The 15,295-nt window shown below is 49.6% G+C and overlaps 1 protein-coding gene across 6 annotated transcripts in view; it reads right to left on the reverse strand.

Moving 5' to 3' along the window:
• BDH1 (3-hydroxybutyrate dehydrogenase 1) overlaps positions 1 to 10,993 on the reverse strand; it is a 64,298-nt gene extending 53,305 nt beyond the window's left edge. The window contains exons 1-2 of one of the 6 annotated variants that reach the window (XM_064269269.1): positions 10,774 to 10,993; positions 5,061 to 5,146 (exon numbers count right to left, since the gene is read on the reverse strand). The gene's annotated coding sequence lies outside the window, so the exon portion shown is untranslated. Of the gene's footprint in view, positions 1 to 5,054; positions 5,147 to 5,364; positions 9,739 to 10,467; positions 10,751 to 10,773 lie in introns of those variants that run through there. The other 5 variants (XM_064269329.1, XM_064269401.1, XM_064269497.1 and 2 more) reach the window with 5 other exon arrangements.
• Between the last annotated feature and the right edge of the window lie 4,302 nt (positions 10,994 to 15,295).

Genomic DNA, 15,295 nt, shown 5'->3' on the forward strand with positions numbered 1-15,295 from the left:
ACTCACCACAGTCCACTCTCAGCACAGCCCACTCTCAACACTGCCGCCACTCACCACAGCCCACTCTCAGCACTGCTCCCACTCACCACAGTCCACTCTCAGCACTGCCGCCACTCACCACAGTCCACTCTCAGCACTGCTCCCACTCACCACAGTCCACTCTCAGCACTGCTCCCACTCACCACAGTCCACTCTCAGCACTGCTCCCACTCACCACAGTCCACTCTCAGCACTGCCGCCACTCACCATAGTCCACTCTCAGCACTGCTCCCACTCACCACAGCCCACTCTCAGCACTGCCGCCACTCACCATAGTCTACTCTCAGCAGTGCTCCCACTCACCACAGTCCACTCTCAGCACTGCTCCCACTCACCACAGTCCACTCTCAGCACTGCTCCCACTCACCACAGTCCACTCTCAGCACTGCCGCCACTCACCATAGTCCACTCTCAGCACTGCTCCCACTCACCATAGTCCACTCTCAGCACTGCCGCCACTCACCACAGCCCACTCTCAGCACTGCTCCCACTCACCACAGCCCACTCTCAGCACTGCCGCCACTCACCACAGTCCACTCTCAGCACTGCTCCCACTCACCACAGCCCACTCTCAGCACTGCCGCCACTCACCACAGTCCACTCTCACCACTGCCGCCACTCACCACAGTCCACTCTCAGCACTGCCGCCACTCACCACAGGCCACTCTCAGCACTGCTCCCACTCACCACAGTCCACTCTCAGCACTGCTCCCACCCACCACAGTCCACTCTCAGCACTGCTCCCACCCACCACAGTCCACTCTCAGCACTGCTCCCACCCACCACAGCCCACTCTCAGCACTGCTCCCACTCACCACAGCCCACTCTCAGCACTGCTCCCACTCACCACAGCCCACTCTCAGCACTGCTCCCACTCACCACAGTCCACTCTCAGCACTGCCCCCACTCACCACAGCCCACTCTCAGCACTGCTCCCACTCACCACAGTCCACTCTCAGCACTGCTCCCACTCACCACAGTCCACTCTCAGCACTGCCGCCACTCACCACAGTCCACTCTCAGCACTGCTCCCACTCACCACAGTCCACTCTCAGCACTGCTCCCACTCACCACAGTCCACTCTCAGCACTGCCGCCACTCACCATAGTTCACTCTCAGCACTGCTCCCACCCACCACAGTCCACTCTCAGCACTGCTCCCACTCACCACAGCCCACTCTCAGCACTGCTCTCATTCACCACAGTCCACTCTCAGCACTGCCTCCAGAAAGAGCTCTATGATCAAAAGATGCAGCTCCTTGCTTAAAAGCTTCCTTTCCGTGCCTGTTGGAGCTCTCCTCTGTCCCCATTCTAACCTTAGCTGGGCCACGCTCCCCCTTTGCTCATTGCACTTCAGACACACTGGCCTCCTGAGAGTATCTCATGTATGTCAAGCTTGTTCCTGCCTCAGAGTCCAGCTCTTGCTCTTCTCTCTTTCTCTCCAAATGACTGAGTGCTCCTGGCCCTTCAGGCCTCAGAAGGGCTGTCCCGACCCCCTATCTCCACCCCAAAGTACCTTGTTTATTGACTTCTCTTCCCCCACTAGACTATAAGCTCAATGAGGCCAGGGGCCTTATCTATCCTGGTCATCACTGAATCCCCAGTGCTTAGAACAGGGCCTGACACAAGAGGCATTCAGCAAGCCTCTGCAGAGCCAGCAGGGCAAACAGAGCTGTCCACCAGGGCACACTGTAGCACTTAGGCTCCTGAAAGTGAAAAGTCAGCCTGTGATCAGCCTCCACCAGCCTGAGCTCAGAAGAACTAGATGGTGCCCAGCTACCATCACTGACTGCTCTGACAGGTATCACAATAGACAGTCCAGGACAGAGCAGGAGAAAAATGTAGAACAAAATTAAAATCCACAAAAAAGGCCAGACTTACTGGTCTGACAGAGACTGGAGGAACCCCAAAGACTATGGCCCCCGGACACCCTTCTAAACTCAGAACTGAAGCCATTCCCGAAGTTCACCTTTCAGCCAAAGATCAGACAGGCCTATAGAACAATAACACATGAGAGGAACATGCTTCTTTTATCAACAAACTATACGAGACCAAATGGGCAACATCTGCCCAAAAACAAAGACACGCAGGCAGGAAGGAACAGGAAAACTGAACAAACGGACACGGAAAACCCAGGTGGAAAGGGGAAAAGTGCTGACACATTGCAGGGATTGCAACCAACATCACAAAACAATCAGTGTATAAATTTTTGAGTGAGAAACTAATTTGCTCTGTAAACTTTCACCTAAAACACACACACACACATACAAAAAGTCAGCCCAGGCCCATAAAACAGTATGAGACTAAAGGGGCACGCCAGCCCAGGGGCAAGGACTAGAAGGCAGGAGGGGACAGGAAAGGTGGTAACAGGGAACCTAAGGTTGAGAAGGGAGAGTGTTGACATGTCGTGGGGTGGTTAACCAATGTTATAAAACAGTATGTGTACTCTTTAATGAGAAACTAGTTTGTTCTGTAAACCTTCATCTAAAGTACAATAAAAATAAAATAAAAGCCTGTGGTCAAAACAGTAGCTTCCAGTGGTAAGCACTTTGCAGGCAACAGGACAATTGGCTCAGGTTCCTTAACTGGGTGCCCTTCCCCCCAGTACTGACCAGTTGGCTGAGCACACATATCTCCACCCTCCTCCTGCCAGAAATGGAGTCTGAGGTCACCACCAGGGGTGATTTCAAATCCAGTTGTCTATAATTAAATCCTTTCTGCTCAACACCTATGGCACAAAATGCTTCAGTATTGTCTCCAAACACAGGGCTGCTTTCAATTTTGTTTTCCTGAGAGCAATACCTATAAGTACTGGAGTCCAAAGGGTATAAACTGCACGAAAACTCAACCCCTGGGATAAGGCACTATTTACAATGTAGTCTCTTACAAATGGAAGAGTGGAAGTTTAGATTTCTTTTTTGGTTCTGGAACACGTTGCTATTTTTACTCTAAACACGGCCGGGGACTGCAAGGACTCCTTCAGTGTTGTTGTTTGACATCTTAATGCCATGTACTGGACTTCATTTTCAGTAAATATTAAGTTCTGAAACTTCCAAGGCCACTCGGTCACCTTTTGGTTAGGAACAGGAATGGTTGCGGGAGGTGCGTGCTGCAAGGAGAAAGGCGGGGCACCTGCGGGTGCGGGGGGTTGTCGGGGCAGTCCCCTTGGCCTTGCCATACTGTAACTCAAGTGCTTAGCTGCCAAAGGGTAACCTGGCACAGGGGGGTTGACTCATAGCAACCAAGTTCATAAGATACTGTTGCAAAATCAAGATGCTCACATAACAAGGTGTACTCTGGGAAAGACCATTTCAATGCTGGAAACACCTGTGTCTGTTCTTAAAGGTACCTCCATTCCACTGTCAACACAAAATACATGGTAAGTCCCCCGATTCTCCCCCGAAAAGTGTGCGTGCATCCTTGTACTGAGGCTGGGCTTGCCGTCTTGCATTCTGACATGGCTGTCTTGCAGGGGACCTAGCTGGCTGCATTCCTGTGGGTTAGGGGCAGGGTCTCCCCTAGAAGAGGCATACTCTCCCAGTACTGACATCCTCAGAAGAGGCAGACATCAGCAGGAAACAGATCTCAGGAGGTGGGCTTTAGCAGGAAAGAGGACTCATGTGTTTCCCGACGTGAAGTCTAGAGGGACCTTTGGCACTACCAAGTAGGAGGGGAAGGCCCTATCCCAGTGCAGAGGGCAAGGTGGATTCAAGCAGGGAGATATTCTATATAGGGACCCCACAGATTCCAAGGTCTGACAACTGCCAGCCTGCCTCCAAACTGTTCTACTTGGCTATTTTGTTTGGTCAGCCTGCTGTCTTAAAAGGCAATGTAACCAGGCAGCTAAGTTACTTGAACTCAACACGGTCTGCACCTACTATCTTAAACCTCTGGTTCTCTGGGTGGCGCAAATGGTTAAGCACTTGACTACTAGCCAAAAGGTTGGTGGTTGGAACCTTTTGTTTCAGAAGTTTGTCGGAAGACAGGATTGGCAATCTGCTTCCGAAAGGTCACAGCCTTGACAACGCTAAGGAGCAGTTCTACCCTGCACACGTGGGGTCGCCATGAATCAGAATCAACTTGACAGCAACTAACAACGACAATCTTAAACCCACCTACATAATGTTTGTTAACTCTCTGGACACGAGGGCATTTGAGTTTGAGATCTCTAACCACATAGATGCACACTACCCTTTGACTATTTCCCTTCTGATCATTTCATACACCAGTTGCTGTCAAGTCGATTACAACTCATAGCAACACTATAGGACAGACTAGAAGCGCCCCATAGGATTTCCAAGGAGCAGCTGGTGGATTTGAACTGCTGGCCTTTTGGTTAGCAACCAAACTCTTAGCCACTGCGCCACCAAGACTCCTGATCACTTGGAATAGTTTTTCTTAAAAATATCAGCCCAGCTCAGGTGTGCATTGTAACTATAGTTACTGGGCGCTTCCTTGAAACTATGACAAAAGGGAAATCTGACAAGTTTTAAAGCCCTCATTCAAAAAAAGACACCTACTATTCCTTAGGAACTCCCAGAACACAAGTCTAAAAATATTATATAGGCCCTAAAAAAATAAAATATTTAGGAATAAATCTAACCAGGGATATACAAGACCTATACAAAGAAAACTACAAAACACTACTGCAAGAAACCAAAAGAGACCTACATAAACGGAAAAACATACCATGCTCATGGATAGGTAGACTCAACATTGTGAAAATGTCAGTTCTACCCAAAGCAATCTACAAATATAATGAATCTCGATCCAAATACCAACAGCATTCTTTTCAAAAAGATGGAAAAACTAATCATTAACTTTCTATGGAAAGGGAAGAAATCCGGGATAAGTAAAGCACTACTGAAGAAGAATGAAGTAGGAGGACTCCCCCTACCTGTCCTCAGGACTTACTATGCAGCTACAGTAGTCAAAACAGCCTGGTACTAGTATAACAACAGATATGTTGACCAATGGAATAGAATTGAGAACCCAGATGTAAATCCATCCACCTACAGTCACCTGATCTTTGACAAGGGCCCAAAGTCCATCAAATGAGAAAAAGACAGTCTTTTTAACGAATGGTGCTGGCAAAACTGGATGTTCACCTGCAAAAAAAAAAAAAAAAAATTACCCATACTGCACACCATACACAAAAACTAACTCAAAATGGATCAAAGACCGAAATGTAAAGCCAAAAACTATGAAGTTCATAGAAGAAAAAATAGGATCAATGTTAAAGGCCCTATGTGTTAGTCATCTAATGCTGCTATAACAGAAATACCACAAGTGTATGGCTTTAACAAAGAGAAGTTTATTTCCTCACGGTAAAGTGGCTAGAAGTCCAAATTCAGGGCATGGGCTCCAGGGAAAGGCTTTTTCTCTGTCAGCTCTGGAGGAAGGACCTTGTCCTCAATCTTCCCCTGGTCAAGGACCTTCTCAGGTGCAGGGACTCCAGGTCCAAAGGACGCCCTCTGCTCCCGGTGCTGCTTTCTTGGTGGTATGAGGTCCCCACTCTCTGCTTGCTTCCCTTTCAGCTCTTGAGAGCCAAGAGAGATAAAAGGTGGCACAGGCCACACCCCAGGGAAACTCCCTTTACAGGGAGGTGACATGAGCAAGAGTGTTGCATCCCACCCTAATCCTTTTAACCACAGGCAGAGATTATGATTTATAACACAGGAAAATCACAAAATCGAGAACAACACATGGCCTAATCAAGTTCATACACACGTTCTCAGGAGGACATAATTCAATCCATGACACCCTAATACATGGCATTAACAAGATACAAACCATGGCCAACAACACATAAACTCCAGAAGGTAAGCTAGATAACTGGGATCTTCTAAAAATTAAACACTTAGGCTCATCAAAAGACTTCACCAAAACAGTAAAAAGAACCTACAGTCTGGGAAAAAAATCTTGGCTGTGATACATCCAACAAAAGTTTGATCTCTAAAATCCACAGGAAAATTCAACACCTTTACAACAAAAAGACAAAAAATCCAATTAAAAATGGGCAAAGGAAACGAACAGACACTTCACCAAAGAGGACACATTCAGGTGGCCAACACACACATGAGGAAATGCTCAAGATCACTAGCCATTAGGGAAATGCAAATCAAAACCACAATAAGATACCCTCTCACCCCGGCATTACTGGCACGAATCAAAAAAAAGAAAATAACAAATGTTGGAGAGGCTGCAGGGAGATTGGAACTCTTACGCAAAATGGTACAACCATTTTTGAAAACGATATGGTACTTACTTAGAAAGCTAGAAATAGAAATACCATATGATCCAGCAATTCCACTCCTAGGAATATATCGCAGAGAAATATGAGCCATCGCACATATAGACATATGCACACCCATGTTCACTGCAGCACTGTTCAAAAGAGCAAAAAGATGGAAACAACCTAGATGTCCATCAACAGATAAATGGATAAACTATGGTACATACATACAATGGAGTATTAAACCAAAAAAAAACCAAACCCAGTGCCGTCGAGTCGATTCTGACTCATAGCGACCCTATAGGACAGAGTAGAACTGCCCTATAGAGTTTCCAAGGAGTGCCTGGTGGATTTGAACTGCCGACCTTTTGGTTAGCAGGTGTAGCTCTTAACCACTACGCCACCAGGGTTTCCAATGGAATATTAATGCAACAACAAAGAACAATGACGAACCTGCAAAGCATCTCGCAACATGGATGAATCTCAAGGGCATTATGCTGAGTGAAATAAGTCCATCACAAAAGGACAAATATTGTATGAGAAAGGTTTACACACAAAAAGAAACAATCTTTGATGGTTACGAGGGAGGGGAGGGATGGGGATGAGAAAACACTAAATAGACAATAGATACGTGGTAACTTTGGTGAAGGGTAAGACAGTACACAATACTGGGGAAGCCAGCACAACTTGTACAAGGCAAGGTCATGGAAGCTCCACTGACACACCCAAATTCCCTGAGGGGCTGAATTACTGGGCTGAGGACTGTGGGGACCATGGTCTCAGGGAACATCTAGCTCAGTCGGCATAACATAGTTTATATAAAAAAAAAAAGTTCTACATTCTACTTTGGTAAGTAGCGTCTGGGGTCTTAAAAGCTTGTGAGCAGCCATATAGGATACTCCACTGGTCTCCACCCCATCAGGAGCAAGGGAGAATGAAGAAAACTAAAGACACAAGGGAAAGATTAGTCCAAATGACTCAGTCATTTGGTCACAGCCTCCACCAGACTGAGTCCAGTACAACTAGATGGTGCTCAGCTATCACCACCAACTACTCTGACAGGGATCACAATAGAGGGTCCTGGACAGAGCTGGAGAAAAACGTAGGACAAAATTCTAACTCACAAAAAAAGACCAGACTTACTGGCCAGACAGAGACTAGAGAAACTCTGAGAGTATGGCCCCCGGACACCCTTTTAGCTCAGTAATGAAGTCACTCCTGAGGTTCACCTTTCAGCCAAAGATTAAACAGGCCCATAAAACAAAACAAGACTAACGGGGCACACCAGCCCAGGGGCAAGGACTAGAAGGAAGGAGAGGACAGGAAAGCTGGTGATTGGGAGCCCAAGGTCAAGAAGGGAGGGTGTTGACATGTCGTGGGGTTGGTAGCTAATGTCATGGAACAATACGTGTATTGATTATTTACTGAGAAGCTAGTTTGTTCTGTAAAGATTCATCAAAAGTACAACAAAAAAAGAATGAAAAAATAAAATAGAAACATTATAGAAGAGCGTCATGATACAGCAGAAAATGTTCTCAGCACCATCTGATCATAAATGCGGAGATGACTCCCATATAGCTAACCTTCAATAAAAGCCAAGGATTTAACTTTTTAGCTCAGTCAGGCAAAGGCAAAGCTAATGCAGACACTAGTCACCAGGTTAGACCTGGGTGGTAGCCAGTTCTCCTCAGGTAACACGTCACAAAGGCTCTCTGCGGTGGCCACTTTTTGGGTGTCTTCCCTGTTCACCTGATCCCCCTCCTTTCAGACCTGCCCCTCACCCAGAGGGTTTGGCCTGTGCAGCTGCAGCTGGACTGTGAGACCAGCCACCTGGCCATGAGGACTGGACCAGGGAGAGACACCCAACTCAGGATGGACCTGGCTAACCACAAGGTCAATCTCTCACTTCTTTACTCAAATGTCACCGCCTCAGTAAAACACCCCTGGCCACTCCAGCAAATATTTCAGTCCCACCCCCACCCTGATACTTTCTATCCCCTTCCCCGCTTTCATTTTTCCCCCCTCCTTGGCACTTCACCACATTATAATTTCTATGTATTGTACTTATTTACTTTGTTAGTTCTCACTCCCACTAGAATGTAAGCTCCTTGAGAGCAGAGATTTTTGTCTTTTTTGTTCACTGTTGTATCCTCAATGCCTAGAATAGTGCTCTGCAAACAGTAGGAATATAATATTTGAATGAATCAGAGCGTACTGAGCAGAGGAATGCTATGATCAGATTTACATTTTAGAAAGTTAACTCTCACTAGGTTATGAAGAGACTGAAGAGGATGGGCAAGGGCAGAAGCAGGGAGATCAGCTAGAAGAGCCTGCAGTAATCCGGGACCATAATGTACAGCCATGCAGGCTGTGCACTGCACAAGTCCTGTGAAATGTGAAAAGGTGCCCCCAGAGACGTATAAGAAGGCTGCCAGCCCTGGTGGAAACTCTGGAGATTATTCGACGCAGTCAATTCTGGCTATGTTTTGAAGGTAGAACCCGTTATAATTTATGCATAGATTAAACGTGGGGTGTGAAAGAAGGAAGAATCAGAGATACTTCCAAGATTTGGGGCTTAGGTATAAAAAATGACATTAGTAGAGCTGACAGATTAAGAAGCCACTCTACTAATAAGCGGTTAAACCAAAAAGAAAACCCATTGCCATTGAGTCCGCTCCGACACATAGCGACCCTGTTCAAACCAGGGTACACAAGCTGGGGGCCATGGCTCTCACATGAGCCCTCCCAATCATCTCTCCAGCTATACTTTTCTAATCTGCTCTTATCATGCCATTTGTTACACCCTCCCTAAATAAGGCCCCCTATTTTCAATTTCTGTGCCTTGCTCATCCTATACCAAATCTAACTTCTTCATCTGACCAAGTCCTACCTGGTTCAAATACCACCTCCTCCAAGATGTCTTGCCAAATCCCCTAAGTCAAAAATCAATCTCTCCCCCACATTGGCATTTCACTCCTTCCTTTTGTGCCTCTGTAATAGCACTTACCTAGGCGAGGCAGTATTAGAGGTATTTCTAACTATTCACAGCCATCTGGGCTGTGAGCGCCCCAAAGACAGGGCCTACGTGTTGAATCATTCCCTTCTGGGTACTCCAAAACACCTACTCTGGTGCCTGACAGGGAACAGGCGCTCTATAAATGTGTATTGAGGGAACACAAAAGCTACACAAATTTCCAAGGTCAGCTCCATCGCCCTCCAGGGGTATACGTCCTGTGCAGGGCCGGGCTCCAATGTCCTGGCAGAAAGAAGGGCGTTGTTGCGTCACAAAGGATGCTGGCAGCCAGCCCTACGTGCCTCTGCCACCCCTCAAAGTATTAGCGGCAGGGTTAGACGGTGACTCTGCATCAGCTGACTAAGGGCTGACCTTGGCTGACTGGCTGGGGAAAAAACCGTAGAGTTCAACGCCGCGCACACCGCCAAACCCTCGGCCCGCACCGCACGGCCCCGAGCAGAACGCGCCCCCGAGCTGCACAGAGGGCCCAGCCCCGCCGCCCGGGCTGACAGCTCCTCGCACGCCCTCCCGCGCGCAGGCAGAGCCACCCCGCGGCCTCCAGAGGCGCGCAGGCACCGCCTCGCTCTCTCCGCGCGGTTGCCAACACGCCCAATCGCAGAGAAGCCGTTCCACCCCCCGGGCCAGGCTGCAGGGAGCCGGGGGGCTCGGCCCAGGCCGCGCTCCCATTGGCTGAGGCGGTGCCGCCCAGCCAAAGGCCCACTGTCCTCTCCCGGCTGCGCCGCGGGGCTCCCGGCTTTCCCCGGCCTTCCCCGGCCCGTAACCTCCACCAGCTCAGCATCCCCAGCCGCTCCTGCGGCGTCTCCACCGTGCTCCGCCCTCCTCCTTCCCCGGCCCTGCGGCCGCTCCGCTTCTCCAGCTGCCGCCGGCTCGACTGGTGCTCGGGCAGCGGGAGCCCCCGAGAGCGCGGCGGGCGGGGAGCGGGTGCGCGCCTAAGCCCCGAGAACGAGGGCCTCGGGGAGCACGCGGGAGGGGCGGGCCGGCCGAAAGGGGGAGAGGCGGGCCGGCAGGGAGCAGTGCCTAAAACCCGGGGCTGGACGGCGGGACGGCTGGCACGGCCTCTGACTACGACGTGACCTTGGGCCGGTTCCTTCCCTTCTCGGGGCTCGGGCCCTCCTTTGTAAAACGCGGCGGCGGGAAAGGATGAGTCCCGAGAGATTCACCTAGGAGCCGCGTGCTCTGTCCGGACTTCCTCCTGCCGAGCACATCCTTCTGAATAGGAAATGCTGGGCCCGGCTCGCGGGGCGCGGACAGAGGGCGTCCGGAGGGTGGCGGGTGAGGATCACCGGGGGCTGGGACCAGTCTGGGCGAGATGACGCCAATCTTGCCACCCTTGCCCCGCCGCGGCCTAAGGGCTCGGTGCCCGCATGCTGCGACCCGGCTAAGGGGCCGCGCCGGGCCACACCAAACAGAACAGAGGCGCCCGCACGTCCTGCCCGAGCTACAGAGCTGCGGCCCCCTGCTCTTACCCAAACCGAAGGGACCGGGGGCTCTGGCTGCGGACCGCTCGCCTGACGCTGGCCTTGCCCGACCCGCGCAGGGACCGAGTTCCTGCCTGCAGACCAAGTGGGGGCGCTGCCGCCGTTTCCTTCCCGAAGCCCCTTTACCGGCTCCCACTCCGTGGCCTGTCGGTGCCCCGCAGATGCGCGGAGACACTTTGGCTGCGCGCGTTAGTGCTGCGCGGGGCGGAGCCGGGTGGCGGGCGTCGCCGGGGCGGAGAGTGTCGCCGGGGCGGAGAGTGTTTCCGCGGCTCCTCTTTGGCCCTCGGGCACCGAGCCCGGCCCTCAGGCGGAGGGGTGCTCCGAAGCCCGAGGCGCCCAACCCAGAATTAACCCCTTCCCGCCCTGTCTCGGCTCTCACCCGGACACGTTTGCCCTCCACCGCTGTCCCGGTCCTGGAATGGGCGGGACTAGGCCTCAAAGCCGAGGCCGAGGGCGTAGAGGAGAAGGCGCAGCTCCGGGAAGTGAGGAGGCTCGCCTCTTTCTTAGTCCTGTGTGTTTGCTATCCCCTAGAGCTGATAGGGGTTTGTCTGTTTCCTTTTAAGCTTTTCATACAAAGTAAAAAATTTTTGAGGATTTCTCAGAAGGGTCTTTTAAAAATAAATGAAGAATATCACAGCTCCCCAGAGTTTCAGCAATAGGACAATCAGACTGCCCCCCCCCCCGCCCCCCGCCAAGTTTCGGGATGAGAAACAGACTAAGGAAAATATCACAAGGACTTAGTGGCAGAGCTTCGTTTAGGACAATTTAGATGAAAACGGAAGGGAAGTGCTGGCCTGGCGGAGCTTTAAAGAATCTGCCAGCTCCTTCCAGGAGCTTCTAGAGGGCTGAGGCCTTGTCTTCCTTCTACACACGCAGCTTCTGGCACGTACAAGCCTCAGTGTCTATGAGGGTGAGATAGAGCCCCTTCAGTGCTGTATGCCTTACTTGGCTTACTCCTCTACAGTGTTGTATTGCAAAATCCTTTCCTTGGCTGAGCTCCCACCTCCTCTGCTTTGCATTTGAATCTTGCTTTTGCTTGGAGGTTATAGGTAAATCCCATTGCACCTACACAGTATGATTAACAGTGTTGCTCTAACCTGCCTCCCAGCGCTTGGTGAGCAGTCTTGGCAGCAGTAAGCACCGACTGACTCCGTTTCCTTGTACGGCAAAATAAAGGGTGCCTTTTTTGTTGCCTCACCTCAGTCTCTCATTTATTGGCCAATTGGAGTAATGCTGAGTAAGAACCTGGGGTTTCCACCCTGTAACAGGGAAGAAGCCTTGAAGACTTGGAGAATCAAGAAGGGAGGATGCACTTTGGGGTCTCCACACCCATTTCACAGTAGTACTCAAGCCCAGAGTGCTTGCTGCATTGATGTGCTTCAGAAAAGTCACTTGGTACACCATGCCACAGCCATGAAAATAAATCACTGCTGAGTCACTAGGTTACACTCTGAGGGTTATTCATTGCTGGCAAAGCAAACAATAACTTAAAGGAAGAATTCATCTTTCCATTTGGGTGGTTCCTGACTTTGGGCTGAGAAGGTAATGGAAACAAGTATATTTATGGAAGACACAGAAAGGATATTCCACTTGTTTGAGGTTGTATCAGACACCTCTTGTGGCTGGCCTCACATCTGCCCAGCCCAGCCTAGCCTAGCTTTTTACTCTAGCTTTGCTGTGACAACCAGCTGCTGACAGATGGAACCTGACAGCACCTTGCCTCAGCTGTACCTGTTATCTTCCTTCCCCTGAGCGTCTCTGACCCTGCAGCATAGGACCGGAGCAGGAACCCACTGCCCATTCTGGCACATGCACAGACCAGGAAGTGCAAAGGAATTTGTACCTCGTGGGGTAAATTTGGAATCCTGGTGACGCAGTGGTTAAGAGGTTGGCTGCTAACAGAAAGGTCGACAGTTCAAATCCACCAGCCACTCCTTGGAAACCCTATGGGGCAGTTCTACTCTGTCCTATAGGGTCACTATGAGTCAGAATAGACTCTATGGCAATGGGTTTTTTGTTTGTTTCGGGGACAACCTTTGGCCAATGGCAGACAGAAGCTGGTGGAGAAATGCTCCGCTCTTCCATCCTTCTGGTGGACAATTCCAGGGTGCATTCTCTACAGCTCCCAAGATGACAGTCCCGGCTGCCCATGAGAGTGACCAATTCTATCAACTTAATGTATACTTGGATTGCCTTTCTCTTTCTCTCCTTCCCTGTTTGAGTCTTCCCTGTCCTCCACTCCTATTCCTTGAAATTCATTCCTGAAATAAACTACTTGTACACAAGTCCTTGCTCAGGCTCTACTCTTTGAGGGAACTCAGGCTAAGCCAATGGTTAACCGAATAGAGACATCCCAGCACATCTTCCAGGCTTGATTCCCTAACCAGACCTTTCCCAACCCTGCTGACGAGGTTGACTTGATACATTTGAGCGTTAGCTCCTTTTATTTCCCAGTTTTTTTTCTTCCCTCTAGGACATCGCTAAAAAGCTTTCAGAGCCAGGCAGAAACTATCAGAGACTCCCAGAAGAAAGGGCCAGTTGAAAGGCTGGGGGCAGCGTAGGTGAGAGGCCAGCAGTCATTCTCCGCCCCACCTTAAACCTCTCCCCTCCTTCTAAGTCCGACTGCTAACTTTGGAGCACAAGAAACTTAGCCCAGGTGGACTGGGTTAAACACGTGAAGCAGAAACAGTGTGGGAACCAGGTCATTTTCAACACAGGATGGGTCAAGATACTGTCTACCCCAAATCCACACTCCAAGGCAGCTCCTCTCCATCCAGATACAAGGTCTTGGGCCAGAGCCTTCAGCACCTAGCATGTTTCATCTTATCTCAATACCAAAAAGGTGCTGGGTTTAGGAGTAAAATTACCAAATTGAGTTTAGGAGCAAAAGACCGTCTAGTCCCTGCCTTCGAGGAGGGAATGAGACGTGTGCACAACTAAACGAATCATCAGAAGTTCTCTAACGCTTCTAAAAGGAGCCCCGTGGTGCAGTGGTTAAGTGCTCGGCAGCGAACCATAAGGTCAGCAGTTCAAACCCACCAGCCACTGCTCAGGAGAAAGATGTGACAGTCTGCTTCTGTAAAGATTACAGCCTTGGAAAACACTACGAGGCAGTTCTGCTCTGTTACATGGGGTCAGTGTGAGTCGGAATCAACTCCATGGCACCTGACAACAGCAACGTTCCTAAAAGAGGGACAATAAAAGAGCACGTCGAGTTCTGGACAGGCTCAGGATAAGCTTTTTAGAAAAATCCTAGAAGATTCTCAGGCAGCATGAAGCACCACGATGCTTCCTCCTGTCTCTGCCCCAGCTCCTAACTGCCTCCTGGCTCACACCTTCTGGAATCCCAGCTCAGGCTGATTCTCATTCCCTCATCTTTCTAGGCCCAGCCCCTCCCCTGCCTGATCTGGCCCTGCCCCATCTCTGAAAACCCCTGCTCTTCTCTGCCCTCAGGTAAGTGCCGAATGCCAGGCGCAGGTTAAATCCTGCCCTTTTTATTTTTTTTTAGCTAGCCAAGCCCTTGAGAAGCCCAGATGTGCAATGCTCTGTGCTGAGTTCTGCTGGCGGGTGGAGAACGATACGATCAAGAATGATACGATCAACGACTTCCCCCAAACCCCACAGGTCTTCTGTGTGTTTTCATGCAGTGGAGTTTTCTTTAAAGTTTTTTTTTTTTTCCTGCTAGAAATCATATCATCAGTCTGCAGAATTTTAAAAGTATTAAATAGCTTTTTGGATAAGTAACAGTGACAAAAAGAAAAAGTCCAATATATTATTCTGTGCTGCTTCTCACACAAAACTGGGGTTCTCAGAATCTAGTGGAGTGAAAAGAGCCCTTGACGGTTGACCTTGACATGACTGCAATACTGAGTTCTGAAGATGAAAGAGAACCAGAGGTCCGGCCTCTCACCCCAGTGAAGGAGCAAGAAATATAAGTGCTTAGACCTTAAAGGAAAAAACCAAACCTGTTGCTGTCGAGTCGATTCTGACTCATAGTGACCCTATAGGACAGAGTAGAACTGCCTCACAAGGTTTCCAAGGAGCAGCTGGTGGATTTGAAGTGCCATCCTTTGGGTTAGCAGGAAGCTCTTAACTGCTGTACCACCAGGGCTCCTTAAGGGGAAAACAGGGGCGGAATCAGGCACACACGCACATCCCCAACTCCTTACTGTTGAATACTCTAATAGATTTTAACAAAAAATGATTATTTGTTAAGCCATTTGGGCACTGTTTCTATGTGTAATCCAACAGAAGCTGGAATTGCTTTGTTGTGTGGAAATTTCTTTCCATGAGACTTCACTTGAATACAGTGCAGATGCCAAGATCTATTGCCTTCAACTAGGAAAAGTAATGGTAGGTTTTATATGACCATATAAACATTTAAAATAAAAAATATGTGACAAGATTCTTAACTTCTAAATCTGATTTAAGTAGGCCTTTTGGCGCGATGGTTAAACCCTCAGCTGCTAACCCAAAGGTGGGCGGTTCAAACCCATCTAGTAGCTCCGTG

Source organism: Loxodonta africana, chromosome 1, assembly GCF_030014295.1.
Source record: "Loxodonta africana isolate mLoxAfr1 chromosome 1, mLoxAfr1.hap2, whole genome shotgun sequence".
Classification (NCBI taxonomy): Eukaryota; Metazoa; Chordata; class Mammalia; order Proboscidea; family Elephantidae; genus Loxodonta; species Loxodonta africana.